This window comes from Rhea americana, unplaced genomic scaffold (genome assembly GCF_003343005.1).
Source record: "Rhea americana isolate MKP2758 unplaced genomic scaffold, rheAme1 scaffold_393, whole genome shotgun sequence".
NCBI classification, from domain to species: domain Eukaryota; kingdom Metazoa; phylum Chordata; class Aves; order Rheiformes; family Rheidae; genus Rhea; species Rhea americana.
The window spans coordinates 113,300-127,615 of NW_028186527.1; the positions used below are offsets into that span (position 1 = coordinate 113,300).

The 14,316-nt window shown below is 49.2% G+C and overlaps 1 pseudogene; it reads right to left on the bottom strand.

The window, feature by feature from the left end:
- Positions 1–9,848: 9,848 nt before the first annotated feature.
- Positions 9,849–11,600, bottom strand: LOC146590962 (uncharacterized; annotated as a pseudogene).
- Positions 11,601–14,316: the final 2,716 nt, after the last annotated feature.

Here is a 14,316-nt window from a genome sequence, read left to right on the forward strand (position 1 = left end):
TGGCAGAGAGCATGGCAGGTTGAGACTCAAGTCTGGACTTCAATTTTGTTAGATATTCAAAACATGCCTAGATTGGTCCTTGGGCACTGTGATCTGAGGTGGAAGTCAGCCCTTCAACAGGCCTAGGGGTAGTCACCTGGCCTCTAAGCACTGCTGCAATGGTCATGGGTCTCCGGTAGGTCTTGTGTTGCCCCATGCAGGTGTTAGACACTCAGTGGCAACCCACATGACACAAGATCCCTGCGTATACATAGCTAGTTGCACCATAAAGGTATTGAAGGGTTTTTGGGAGGTGCTGGAAACTCCAGGGCTGGATACGAGAGGCTATGTGGCAGAAAACATGGCCATGCAAGGGAACTAGGTAGGAGGGGGAAGGGGGGTGTCATAGAGAGAGGGTAGTGTAAAAAACACAAGTTGGGTTGGGGGGTCTCCCACAGGTACATGCAGCTGGGGATGTGCTTTTGGGACATGGCTATGGTGGACCCCCTGTACTCCCTTCCTGGGAAACCTGCAGGCATGACTACGTCTTTGAAATGTGTGTATACCAATGCATGCAGCACGGGGAACAGACAGGAGGAGCGAGGTATCTGTGTGTGGTCACAGGGCCATGATATTGCAATCATGGAGATGTGGTGGGACAGCTCACATGACTGGAATGCTGTCATGGATACCTGTGTGCTTTTTAGGAAAGACATGCCAGGAAGGCAAGGTGGTGGAGTTTATGTGAGAGAGCAACTGGAATGCATCAAGCTCTGCCTAGGGGGGGAGGAGGAAGGGGCAGTTGGGAGCTTATAGGTAAAGATTAAATGGCAGGCTAACATGGGGGACACTGTTGTGGGTGTCTACTACAGGCCACCTGACCAGGAGGAGAAAGTTGATGAGGCCTTCTATAGAAAGCTGGAAGTAGCATCATGATCACAGGCTGTGATTCTTGTGGGGGACTTCAAACATCCTGATATTTGCTGGAAGGACRATATAGCTTGGCACAAGCAGTCCAGAAGGCTCCTGCAATGCATTGATGATAACTTCTTGTCACAAATGGTGGAGGAGCCTACGAGGAAGGGTGTCCCGCTGGATCTCGTCCTTAGCAACAGAGACGGACTGGTTAGAGATAAGAAGGTCGGGGGCAGTCTTGGCTGCAGTGACCACGAGGTGGAGTTCAGATTCCTGCAGGAAAGACGTAAGGAAGGAAGCAGGATTGCAACCCTGGACTTCAGGAGAGCAGACTTTGGACTCTTCAGAGACCTACTTGGAGGAATCTCATGGGTTAAGGTCCTGGAAGGAAGAAGGGTGCAGGAGAGCTGGCTAGTATTCAAACATCACTTCCTCCAAGCTCAAGAACGGTGCATCCTTATGAATAAGAAGTGCAGCAAAAGGGGCAGGAGACCTGCATGGGTGAGAATTGAGCTCTTGGCCAAATTCAGACAGAAGAAGAAAGTACACAGAATGTGGAAAAGGGGGCAGGCTACTTGGGAGAATTGTAGGAATGCAGTCAGAGTACGCAGAGATGCTGTGAGGAAGGCTAAAGCCCATTTGGAATTGAGTCTGGCAAGGGACATTAAGGACAACAGAAAGGGCTTATTCAAATGCATCAGCAGCAAGAGGAGGACTAGGGAAAATGTGGGCCCGCTACTGAATGGGGTGGGGGTCCTGGTGACGAGGGATACAGAGAAGGCAGAATTACTGAATGCCTTCTTTGCTTCAGTCTTCACTGCTAAGGGCAACCCTCAAGAATCCTGCAGCCTGGACATGAGGGAGAAAATCTGGAGAAGAGAAGACTTTCCTTTGGTTGAGGAGGAGAGGATTAGAGACCTTCTGGGCAGGCTAGACATCCACAAATCCATGGGCCCTGATGGGATGCACCCACGGGTCGTGAGAGAGCTGGCGGATGTTGTTGCCAGGCCACTCTCCATCATCTTGGGAAGGTCCTGGAGAACTGGAGAGGTGCTGAGGACTGGAAGAAAGCCAATGTCACTCCAGTCTTCCAAAAGGGCAAGAAGGAGGACCCAGGCAACTATAGGCCAGTCAGCCTCACCTCCATCCCTGGAATCGGGATGGAACAGCTCATTCTGGATGTCATCTCCAGGCACATGGAGGATAAGAAGGTGATCAGGAGTAGTCAGCATGGAATCACCAAGGGGAAATCCTGCTTAACCAATCTGATAGCCTTCTCTGATGGAATGACTGGCTGGGTAGATGAGGGAAGAGCAGTGGACGTTGTGTACCTTGACTTCAGCAAGGCTTCTGCCACTGTCTCCCGTAACATCCTCCTAGATGGAGCTCAGGAAGTGTGGGTTAGACGAGYGGACAGTGAGGTGGATTGAGAACTGGCTGAAAGGCAGAGTGCAGAGGGTCATCATGAGTGGTTCAGAGTCTAGTTGGAGGCCTGTGGCTAGTGGTGTCCCCCAGGGCTCAGGACTGGGTCCCAGCCTGTTCAACATCTTYGTAAATGACCTGGATGAAGGGACAGAGTGCCTCCTCAGCAAGTTTGCCAATGATACCAAGCTGGGAGGAGTGGCTGATGCCCCTGAGGGCTGTGCTGGCACTCAGAGAGACCTGAACAGGCTGGAGAGTTGGGTGGAGAGGAATCTCCTGAGGTTCAAGAAGGACAAGTGCAGAGTCCTGAACCTCGGGAGAAATAACCCTATGCACCAGTAGAAGCTGGGGGCTGACCTTCCGGAGAGCAGCTCTGCAGAGAAAGACCTGGGAGTGCTGTTGGATGACACATTGACCATGAGCCAGCAATGTGCCCTTGTGGCCAGGAAGGCCAATGGTMTCCTGGGGTGCMTTAGGAAGAGTGTTGCCAGCAGGTCGAGGGAGGTGATCCTGCCTCTCTACTCAGCCCTGGTGAGGTGTCATCTCGAGTACTGTGTCCAGTTCTGTGTTCCCCAGTACAAGAGAGATATGGAGCTAATGGAGAGAGTCCAGCATAGGGTTACAAAGATGATCAGAGGGCTGGAGCATCTGCCTATGAAAAACGGCTGTGAGAGCTGGGCCTCTTCAGCTTGGGGAAGAGAAGACTGAGGGGGGATCTTATCAATGTGTATAAGTACCTGAAGGGAGGGTGGCAAGGGGATGGGGACAAACTCTTTCCAGTTGTCCTGTGTGACAGGACAAGAGGCAATGGGCAGAAATTGAAGCACATGAAGTTCCGCCTGAACGTGAGGGGGAATGTCTTCACTGTGAGAGTGATGGAGCACTGGAACAGATTGCCCAGAGAGTTTGTGGAGTCTCCTCTCTGGAGTTATTCAAAGCCTGCCTGGATGCAACCCTGTCTAACATGCTCTAGGTGACCCTGCTGAGCAGGGAAGTTGGACTAGATGATCTCCCAAGGTCCCTTCCAACCTTATTGATTCTGTGATTCTATGATTCTATGAGGATAACAGACTATATGGTTTGGGGGCTGTGGGTGGGAAAAAGAGGCCCCCTTACCATGACTGGACCATAAATGCTCCTGTTATTGCAGTGCAGATTTGCTGCTGTCAAGCCTTGCTCTTCTTTCTCCTGCTTCCTTTACATGATCTCCCCTTTCTTATTGTAGGCACCCACCCTCCCATCCTATAGTGGGCTTCGGTGTCTGTTCCTTACATGGGAAAGAAGTAGGTGGCAGATATCCTTGGTGCAAGCACAGGAGAAGAGATAGTGGAGATGTAAGCCAGGGGCCAAACATTTGGGCAGATGTTTCACTTTGGGGAGAAAAAAGCATTGTGTTTTCTCCATCTGCACAGAGCTCAGAGAAAGGATGAGATGGGATGTGCAGGGGTCTGCAGGAGGCTGGGAAGGACTGAGCTAGGCTAGCAATGAATTGCATGCAGGTGTGGAGCAAGGAAACTGGGAGCAGCATGATGAGACATAAGAAAGGAGGTAAGGATGGGTTCCCCATTGTGGATGTTGACTGTTTGAACAATGGCAGTAGCTGTGGCCAGTTAGGGCAGCACCACCTCAGTTATGGCCTTGAGTACCAGCATGGCACATGGACAATGGAGATGTAGGATGCTGGTGACCATGGCTTTGGAGCGCCTTCTCTCCTGCACACTCATCATCCAGGAAGCAGAGACCCCACAAGCCTGCAGAAGATGTGCCCAGGAGCAGCAGGAGATGGGATAAGGCCCATCCCTTTCCTGGTCATTGTTGGGGACGGATACGGGGCAGGGTGGATGTCTGCTCTTATCCTGCCTTTGTTTATATTGCCTGGGTGTGTCAATGAAATATCTTAATAACATGGAGCAGAGGGACTCTACAGGCTTAGGATAGCTCTGGAGGAGAAAGGGTAGTGGCAGAAACTGAGGTCACCGGGATGGGGTTACATTCATGCCCAACCTGTGGGAATGTGTAAGAAGCATGGTGCTATCAACCCTGGCTGTGCTCCTTAAACAGAGAAGGAGATGCTCTCTTGGACAGCATCAGGTGTAGAATTGCCGTCATGTGCACTCACAGCTGATCCATGACCCTTGCACATGTCACAGGTACAGAGCAGCGGCAGGTCCAGTGTCCTGGACTTTGGAGGGTTTGATGACACACAGCTCAGCCTGCAGTGAGCAAGACAGGGAGCAGTGTGGAGATGTGTGGCTGCAGAGTGCATGCATAGCACACCATTGGAAACTCATGGTGTGAAAGGACTTGCTGTCCTACTGAAGTCTTGGGGATCTAGAGGTGATGCTTTTTGTGTCAGAGGACTACCAGAAGCTTCACAATGGCTTTTCACCCTCTGCTGCCTGGAAGCAGGAGCTGATTTCTTCCTGTTAGAGGGAAAATTGTCTGGAGTAGAGATCCCATATGTTATGCTGATATAAAATGTAGTCTGACCCATCCCTCCAAGTGTGCTTACGACTAGTCTCTACATCTAGCAATACCCTACTTCGTGCAAGCAGCCTTCTCTCTTCTCTTTTCCTCATTAGTGTCTTCCTTTTGGCTTTCTACTTACTTGGAGAGTTCCTGACAGCTGCAGACTGAAAGCCTTTGATGGGGTGTTATAGGATGCTCCATAGAATGTGGGCTGGCAGCACCTTTTTCCAGCTCCACACAACCTGTTCCCCTGCCCCTTCCTCCTTCCTGTAGGAGCTGATAGAGAAACAGACTGACAGAAATGTTTCTTTTTAGGCCAGCCTATTCCTTCTTCTGGTTCAACATGGGCATTTGTGCCAATTAAATGTGGATGACTCCTGAAAAAGAAAGGCTCTTGAAAACCATGTAGGGGTGGAAGCAGCACCACCAGACTGGTCTGGCATGGCTAGTGAAATAGCATATCAAGCCCTAATCAGGAGCACTGATTTGTTTCACCAACATCGCAAAACATTTGTGGACATGCCTGAGAGGGATCACATGATCACTAATGCTTCTTCACTTCTGGATGAGGCAAACTGTTGCCTTGAAACACACCATGAGCACAGAAATGCTGACAAAACACCATAGCCTGTGCTCTACCCTAGTGCTCAAGTTTACAGAGCCTTTTTTCACAATACAAGTGTCAGGCAGGTGTGATGGTGGGCTTAGTGTGGAGGCATGAGTTAGAGAAGCTACAATGGGAGCTATGTGGCAGAAGCAGGACCAGGATGGGTGACAGCACCCAGATGGAGTGCCTCTAAAGTCATCATGAAGGTGGTCATTGAAAGAACCAGCAGCCCCTTGCCCCTGCTGGCAGTGTGCATCCATCTCCTGCCTCTGGGTAATGATGCAGGGAGAGGTGCAGCTTTTCCAGGTTCTTAGCTACTGAGCAGGTGGCCCAGACCATGATTTACACCCATATGAATTGCTCAGAGTCCCTCTTCCCATGTCTGTTTGGCCTTCCTGTCATTGCGGAGGAAGAGATACTGAGAAAGTCTATATGACCAGGGGACCAATGGAGAGGTCCTTGCAGGAAATGAGGGGACCCATGCACGTTTTGGAGGCCAGTCTGGCAAGCCAGTGTAGATGCTACTGACAGCTGGAATAACACATCTGCTTGCTGACCTTCTTGTACAGCAGTTCATCAGCGCAGGAAAGGACAGCCCAGACATATCCAAAGCCTTTTTTAACCTGAGAACTGAAAATTCAGTGTCAGATACAGGCAGCACAATGAGGTAGAAAGCAAAGAAGGTAATATGCAGACACAGGCAAAAGGTTGTATTAGTAGAGAGAGAGATGGAGTAGTCAGACACCCTTTAGGAAAGAAACCACGATGAGAAACTTTTCTTCTTTCAGCCATGTTCTGGCTTGTCTCACTGTTGGAAGAGACTGGACGCAGTCAAAAGTTCACACATTGCCTGCACCTGAGAAGCATGTCAGGGTGCTGAGGACGAGCTGAGCAATGTCCAGTATCATTGCACTTCTCTTGCTGGATTTCCAGTAGCCTTGGGGTGACCCTAAGCAGCTCATTTCCACTCTTCTCCAGGTACTGTGTTTGCAGCCCTCACCTGGCAGCACAGGGTGTACGCAAGCAGGAGGGAAATCAAGCTATGACAGCTCCAGCAGCTCCAGCTCTCCAAGCACCATGGACCTGAGCACCAAGAGCCTGGTGAGAGATGTCAGTGTCTTTCTGGGTATGGGAAAGATCAGTAATATTAGGACTGTGATCCTCAGAGGCTTCAGCTACAAAGCCCTGCACCTTCTCATTTTCTGTAGTGCTCCCTCTCTGCCATCTATTGCCACTGACAGCTTCCTGCATAAGCATTTCTTTGGCAACATTGGTGAGGATCTCACTGAACATCTCTGTATCTGTCTCTGCAACTCCTCTGCTCCAGCGGTTCAGCTGTCTGTGATCGAAGGTCTTGCTGTGATCTGGTCCAGCTGCATCATCTGGGCTCCAATATCTCAGGACATGCCTAAGTCACAAGAATATGTTTTTGGAGGTATGTGTTTCTGCATGCGTGTGTACATGTGTACGTAGGGAAGAGCTGGATGAGGGAAGAACATCACAGCTGCATTTGCATTGGAAAGCCCCCCACTTCTCCCATATCTAGGATCCAGCACACAGCAGGGTCTAGAGGAGAGCCCTTCAGCTAGGAATGAGGGAGGGATTTGGAACAAATCTCATTACGAAGGAAAATACTGCCTGTTACTCAAAGCATGGTCATATCCAAAGTGCTTTGCTACCTTGCAAGATCACAGTTCTAATCATTTTGAGGAAGAGCATTCTCATACTTGCATTTGTCTGATGGTTTTACCTGCTTGTGGTGGCAAACATGCTACTGTTGAAGCAGAGTTTTTCATTTCTCCCCTAAGCCTCACAGGAAAGCAAGAGGGAGGCTGAGAAGGGAAGTGAAAACAGAAGTGCTTTCTACATTGTTGTGGGGAGACACAGTTGAGGATGGGCCAGGTAATGTCTAGGATGGAAGACTAGGGGAGGAGGTATGAAAAGGTGCATGTGGGAGTAAGATGCCATGGGGACCCTGACTGCCTAGGGACCAAATCCACAGCCATATCCATGGGAAGGGGAAATATATGTGAGTGGGTCAAGGAATGCCTACTGTGAGGGGGCAAGTGGCAGTGACTTGCTCACAGCTGTTTCCTGCTGGTGTCAAGAGTGAAGTTAGCCCTGCTAGTGTGGGGCTGCTGGGAATCCAGTGCTGTGTGAGAGAGGAAGGTCTAGTGCTGTGCATGCTGCCCTGAGTGGCATGGACAAGTGCACCCTGCTGCAGAGGGTGGGTGGCTGGGAAGACAAAGCTGATCCAGTCTGTCCCTCATCCCTGGRATGTGTGCGCTGCCCTGGGAAAGGGAGGAGAGGGATTGGAGTGGCACAAGGTGGGCTGGCTCTGTGCATCTGGGAGGAGAAAAGTTTCTGTTTCTGTGACTCAGCTCCACCCAGTGCCACAGCCTGCCCTACACTCCAGCTACATAGCGGCAAGGCAACTGACTTCTGGGCTGTCAAGGGATTTCTCAGTTGTGCTAGCAATGCCCCTGCTTCTGCCTGGGCAGCCCTTGCTTTCCTCCCAGGGCTATCTTGTAGATGTGGAGGCATGGCTGCTGCTAGACTGGGGGAGCTGTCTCTTTTCTGCCCGTCTCCCCTCCCTTCCACGCTCCCTGCGCTAGCAGCCCTGCAGCATGTATGCTGCTCCAGGGTCCCAGCACATACCCCCACGGCCACTCCAGGGTGTGAGGCCATCTTGAGCACCCCCAAGGTGCAGGGAGCAGGGAGCTGTTGCCCTCTGTGCTTTGCTGCTCATGAGCTGCCCACAACTGGGGCCAGCTCTTCCTGGAAATAACATGTTTTCTTGTTTGCCTGAGGTGATGACCTCAGCAGACGCTATCCAGTGTATCAGCCTCCTGTAGTGTGTGTTTTCTTGGCATAGAGGTACCAGTTTGGAAAGACCAACTCTTCTTCTATTGTTTTTTCTACTGTAGGTGCTGGCTTATGGGAAAGACATGCTGGAGACAGCACACTCAGGGAGGAACCCTGGGGCAAGATGGGAAATGGGAATAGGTTATGTGGCAAAAATGCCGCTGAGCAAGCACAGGGAGGTTGTGATAAGTCCAGTACAAGAAGTACAGAAGAGACTGATGCCCAGGATGCTACTTGGGTCTCCTTTCCAACACAAATAAGTAATCCCTGATAGAAAGCAGGCAGTAGCCTCCTGCAGGGGCTAACCCAAAGCCCTGGGGCAACTGGTCACGCGGGAGATAAATCTGTAGGTCAATCCACAACATCTTCAGTGGAGCCTAGCTACTGCCCTGATATAATGATATCTGTATGTGTGAGCTCATGCACATGCCTGCACCTAAAGACACATATAGAAACTGCTGTAAACATGTGGCAGAGCACAGGAAGGATACAGTGGCAAAACTTGCAGGTTTGTATAGAAGGCTGCAGTGTTACTCTCTCAGAAGTGTCACTGTATCTCATTGTTTCACTTTATTTGGGCACCTTTATCCATGCATTAGGAGTTTCTGCAAGGASAATGTATGCATCTTACAAGGATTAAAAAAATATTTTTTTTTATTAGCTAACACAAACATTAGTTAGGATTTAACAAGCTTGTAAGGGTGAGGTGAGGGCACCAGCTGGACCCCCAGCAAGGACAGACACACAACACAAGGCACACTGTTGKTAATACTAAGCATTTATTGCCTTTGTGTTTAAGCGGGGGTTCTCCAGCAGTTTCCTGATCAAGGCAATAAAGGCGCGGGAGAATCCAAGGCACTGCTGAGTGTTGGTCCATGGTGAGGAACAATAGCGGAGGCTCTGTAAGAAATTTTTAGGTACCATACACATGCACAGTATGTGTATTGAGTTCGTTGCTAATTTTGACTCAAAGCTCAGGTGTATCACCACACTGCCACAGGTTCAGCTGCATAACCATGACTGTGGGTCAACATGCCCTATTACAGAATCACCGAATGGTTGAGGTTGGAAGGGACCTCTGGAGACCATCTAGTCCAACCTCCTTGCTCAAGCAGGGTCATCTAGAGTGTGTTGGACAGGATTGCATTCAGGTAGGTTTTGAATATCTCCAGAGAAGGAGATTCTGCCTCTCTGGGCAACCTGTTCAAGTGCTATATATTCATATTGGTGCTCCTATTCATATTGATGCTCCTTTTCTCATGGAATGGTCTGCCTACCTTCCATCACCTATCTCCTTGACATTCTTCCACATTTTCCCCTACAAAACTGCTAAGAATTATTAGTTTATTAGGAAGATCACCATGTCCAGAAGATACCAGAAGGGTCTTGCTGGCTAGGCATGCATCAGTCAGGAAGGGGTAGGCTGAACTTCTCCCTAGTAGTGTTTGTCCATTTGCCGCTGGATCTGTCACCACTAATTATCACTGATGACTACTGACCAACCAGAGATGGGATAGCTCAGTAAGTTTTCTAACAATGCTGTCAAAGAATAGCTCATGTAGGAAGTTAGCCATGGCAATTGTACCAGTCCTCACTCATGCATTTTTTTTGGAATAAGGTGTGTATGGGGGTCCATATCCTCTATCTGAACTTTCAGGACAACTCTGCTGTTGTTGAACATCTTGACTCTGACACAAATGTTCCCCTTGGAGACCTCCAGGGTTTCATGTTCAGAATCTGCTCTGGCTCACTGGAAGAACATGGAGGTGCTATAAGATTTGTTCCTCATCATTTTGGAATAGACAGCACAGAGTCTCCTCAAGTGATTATCCATTGTGAAGGTTTCTAGGTTAAATTTCAGGTGATAAAGGATATAGCCAAAGGGACTGGAGAACATGATGGCTCAGGACAGAAGAGTTGAACTTGCACACCATGACACCCACACTCCCACTCAGGCTGTATGGAGTCTTTGCAAATGCAATTTTTCCCTGGAGCCTGGGCAGATCTTGAATGGGAGAGGGCTGTGAACCTGGCCACTGAAGCAGTAACTCCTGCAGAAAGAGTGGGACTGGTAAGAAATGATTGCATAAGTCCAGATGAAAAGAGGCGATAAAAGTAGATGGGATGGGGAGAGCTCACATTTGCTCTTGCCTATACATCCATGACTGTTATGAAGTGGTACCACTACTGAAAGGGAGTTTCAGCCTTCTCAAAGAGCAAACATCACCACTATCTACAGCAGGGAGATCAGTGTAATTTCTAACCCCACCTTCACCAAGCCTTGTTGAACCCAAGGCATGCCTTCAGAGTGGCTGCAGGATAGCAGCAGCATGGTCCAAAGAAGTCACTGTCATAAACAGGGGAACCACTGGCTTTTGCTCCTCTCTGCCACTGCCATCCACAAGTTTCAGTATATTACTTATGCCTCTCCCTTGTCATTCATGAATGCATTGAACCATACTGATTATGTCAGAAATTCCCATGGGATTCTTTCAGTGATCTCCCTCTCTTCTGCTTCCTATGTTCTTTGCCTTAAAAAGGTATTTGTCCATGCTATGATAACTGCTTCCTATTACACCTGGGTTCTTCCCTGAAAATGTCAATTCAGTGCTCAGTTGACATCAAAACCTGCAAACTGATTGTTGTTTCTTGGAGGGGAACAAAGAATGAAACAAGAAATGTAATAGTAAGTGTAAATCTATGGTGTGCTTGCTTTTGGTCACCTGTGTGCACTGTTAGTTCCCCTGTTTGAAGGAGATGAGAGTTCATCCCACAAGAACTACAAGGGGCTCAGACTGAATTAGCTCATAAAGGGCTTCAAACATGGGTAAAGGATGACTTTCTTGCAGTGTGTGCATTTGAACAGCTTGGTTCACTGTCATTAGTAGCTGGTGCATGCAGACAGCAAGWCCAGAAAGCACTAGTGGAATTCACTGAAAAGCATTCCTGCATTTGGCCCTGAGCCTGCACTTTGGTGCCTTCTCCCCAAGCATGGAGAGAGGAAGCAACGTGGGGAGCTTGAGAACAGTGGGGTGCAGAGGAAGTCGAGTGCTGGGACCCACAGAAGGGGCTGTTGTTGGAGAGAGGTGTGGATGAGTTGCCAGAGCATATGCAGGGTGGCAGAATGCAGAAAGGGAGCAGGGACAAGTACCTGAAGTCTTGGAGCATCCTGTTCTTGGTCTTGTTCATGATCTCRATTACCATACCCCAACACACATATTTCTCACAAGGCTTTCTATGTTCTTGGTCGTGGTGATCTGGGGGCTGGAGCTGCCGGGGCTTTCACAATCTTTCTCTTTCGTCTGCATCTTCCCTGCACTGATACAGGCATGCTGCAAGGCTGTAGAGCAGCAAACAAACAGCATAAGGGGAAGCATGCAAATAGGATGGGTAAGGTCTCTTTCCTATGGGAGCCCAGTGCAAAGGGTGCAGGGAATTGCACAACTCCTCCCCAATATCCTGAAGGGCTTCTCAGGGCTAGGAAAGGGCATCCCCTGAAAAAAGGAGGTACTGAGTGGAACAGAATAGAAGAGTGTGAATCTCCTGCTCCATCCAGCCTTCACCAAATGTGTGACCCCTGACTCTGGAATGATCTAACAGTGGAAACTATTACAGAAATATCCAGGGAGGATATCCCATTTCCTGGCCGGTCCTGCTGATAGCTTTTGGAAAGGAATTGTGTGCCACACATGGTCACCAGGAGAGTCTCAAAGAAAGTGCAGACARCAAGGAGCCACTTCTACTCACAGCCTTTCTCTTTGAAGAAGCATGCTGTTGAGGTATTTTGCTGGCTATGTGCACATCCAGCTCCTGGATTTGCCTGTTTACCTACCTATTGTTTAACTTGAGAACAGTGGAAAATTCATGGAAGAGGAAGCCATGCAGAGTTATTAAATACAAACTCAGGAAATTCCTGAGCTTAAAATGGCTGGAGGATGGGCAGTTATGTGGGAAAGGATCGTGTATGCCTGCCCTGGGCTTCCTTTTTTCCTCTGTGCATTTGCTTATGGCTGCATCTCAGTGCTGGGCGAAAAGAACCTCTAGTCCAAAACTGGATGACTACCTTCATGTCTTCATGTTCCCTTATGAGCAATCTAGCTATATAACTATTATCTGTCATTATGCATCTTTTGTCTGGCTTTGGTAGCCACGAGTAATTCTAAGCTAGTGGGRCTCTGCTAATCCCAGAGATGGGGACAGCTGAATTGCTCAGACCAGCTACTCAGCTACAGAGAACATGAAAGGGGTGTGACGATTCAGGCTGAATTTTCTTCTCTCCTTCTGTTGTCTGTCAAGGGACCATGCTAAGACCCTAGCTACTGCCACTACAGAGAAGATGATAGATAGAAAATGTGTGTAACCCTATATAGTCCAGGTGCTCTGTTCAGCCTTTTCATGAACACCCATAAAAATAGCAAAGCCTGGGGGAAAGAYTGGAGGAACTAACCATCCAGTCAGGTATGGGCTCCTGGAATTTGAGGATGAGGGAGGTAGGAAGACGTTGTCCCTCTGCGGTCTGACAGTGTCTCCCATAACATCCTCCTACATAAGCTCAGGAAGTGTGGGTTAGAYGAGTGGAGAGTAAGGTGGATTGAGAACTGGCTGAAAGGCAGAGYKCASAGGGTTATCATCAGTGGCATGGAGTCTAGTTGGAGGCCTGTGGCTAGTGGTGTCCCCCAGGGCTCAGGACTGGGTCCCAKCCTGTTCAACATCTTCGTAAATGACCTGGATGAGGGGACAGAGTGTCTCCTCAGCATGCTTGCGGATGATACCAAGCTGGGAAGAGTGGCTGATACACCTGARGGCTGTGCTGCCATACAGAGAGACCTGAACAGGCTGGAGAGTTGGGTGGAGAGGAAYCTCCTGAGGTTCAAGAAGGACAAGTGCAGAGTTCTGCACCTTGGGAGAAATAACCCCATTCACCAGTACAAGCTGGGGACTGACCTTCTGGAGAGCAGCTCTGGAGAGAAAGACCTGGGAGTGCTGGCAATGTGCCCTTGTGGCCAAGAAGGCCAATGGTCTCCTGAGGTGCCTTAGGAAGAGTGTTGCCAGCAGGTGGAGGGAAGTGATCTTGCCCCTCTCCTCAGCCCTGGTGAGGCCACATCTCAAGTACTACATCCAGTTCTGGGCAGAGACATGGAGCCACTGGACAGAGTGCAGTGTAGGGCTTYGAGGATGATCAGAGGGCTGGAGCATCTGCCCTCTGAGGAACAGCTGTGAGAGCTGGGCTTCTTCAGCCTGGGGAAGAGAAGACTGAGGGGGGATCTTATCAATGTGTATAAGTACCTGAAGGGAGGGTGGCAAGGGGATGGGGACAAACTACAGTAGTGTCATGCAACAGAACAAGAGGCAATGGGCACAAACTGAACCACAGGAAGTTCTGCSTGAAGGTGAGGAAGAATGTCTTCGCTGTGAGAGTGACAGAGTGCTGGAACAGGTTGCCCAGAGAGGTTGTGTAGTCTCCTTCTCTGGAGATATTCAAAGCCGGCCTGGATGCAACCCTATCTAATATGCTCTAGGTGACCATGCTTGAGCAGGGGCATTGGACTAGATGATCTCCAGAGGTCCCTTCCAACCTTACCAATTCTATGATTCTATGGTCACTGTGAAATGCTTTTTGATGTATTTAGAGACACCATGGCCTACACTAGCAGCCACTGTCCTGGCAAACAGAAAGACAGTATCAACCAGCTGCACTCAACTGTGGCAGAGGAATTGTGCCAGCCATTGTGAATGTCCATTACATTGAATCTAGAATGACTGAGGTTGGAAGGGACTTCTATAGATCATCTAGTCCAATCTACTTGCTTAAACACATTGTTCAGGACCCTGTCCAGGTGGCTTTTTAATATCTGCAATGATGTGGATTCCACAGCCTCTCTGGACAATCTCTTTCAACTCAGTTACCCTCACAATAAAAAGTTTTTCCTTAGATTCAGATGGAACTTTCTGTGTTTCAGTTTATGCCCATTGCCTCCTGTCCTATCACTGGTAGGAGCCTGGCCCCATCATTTTTACACCCTCCCTTAAGGTATTTATACGCATTGATAAGATCCCCC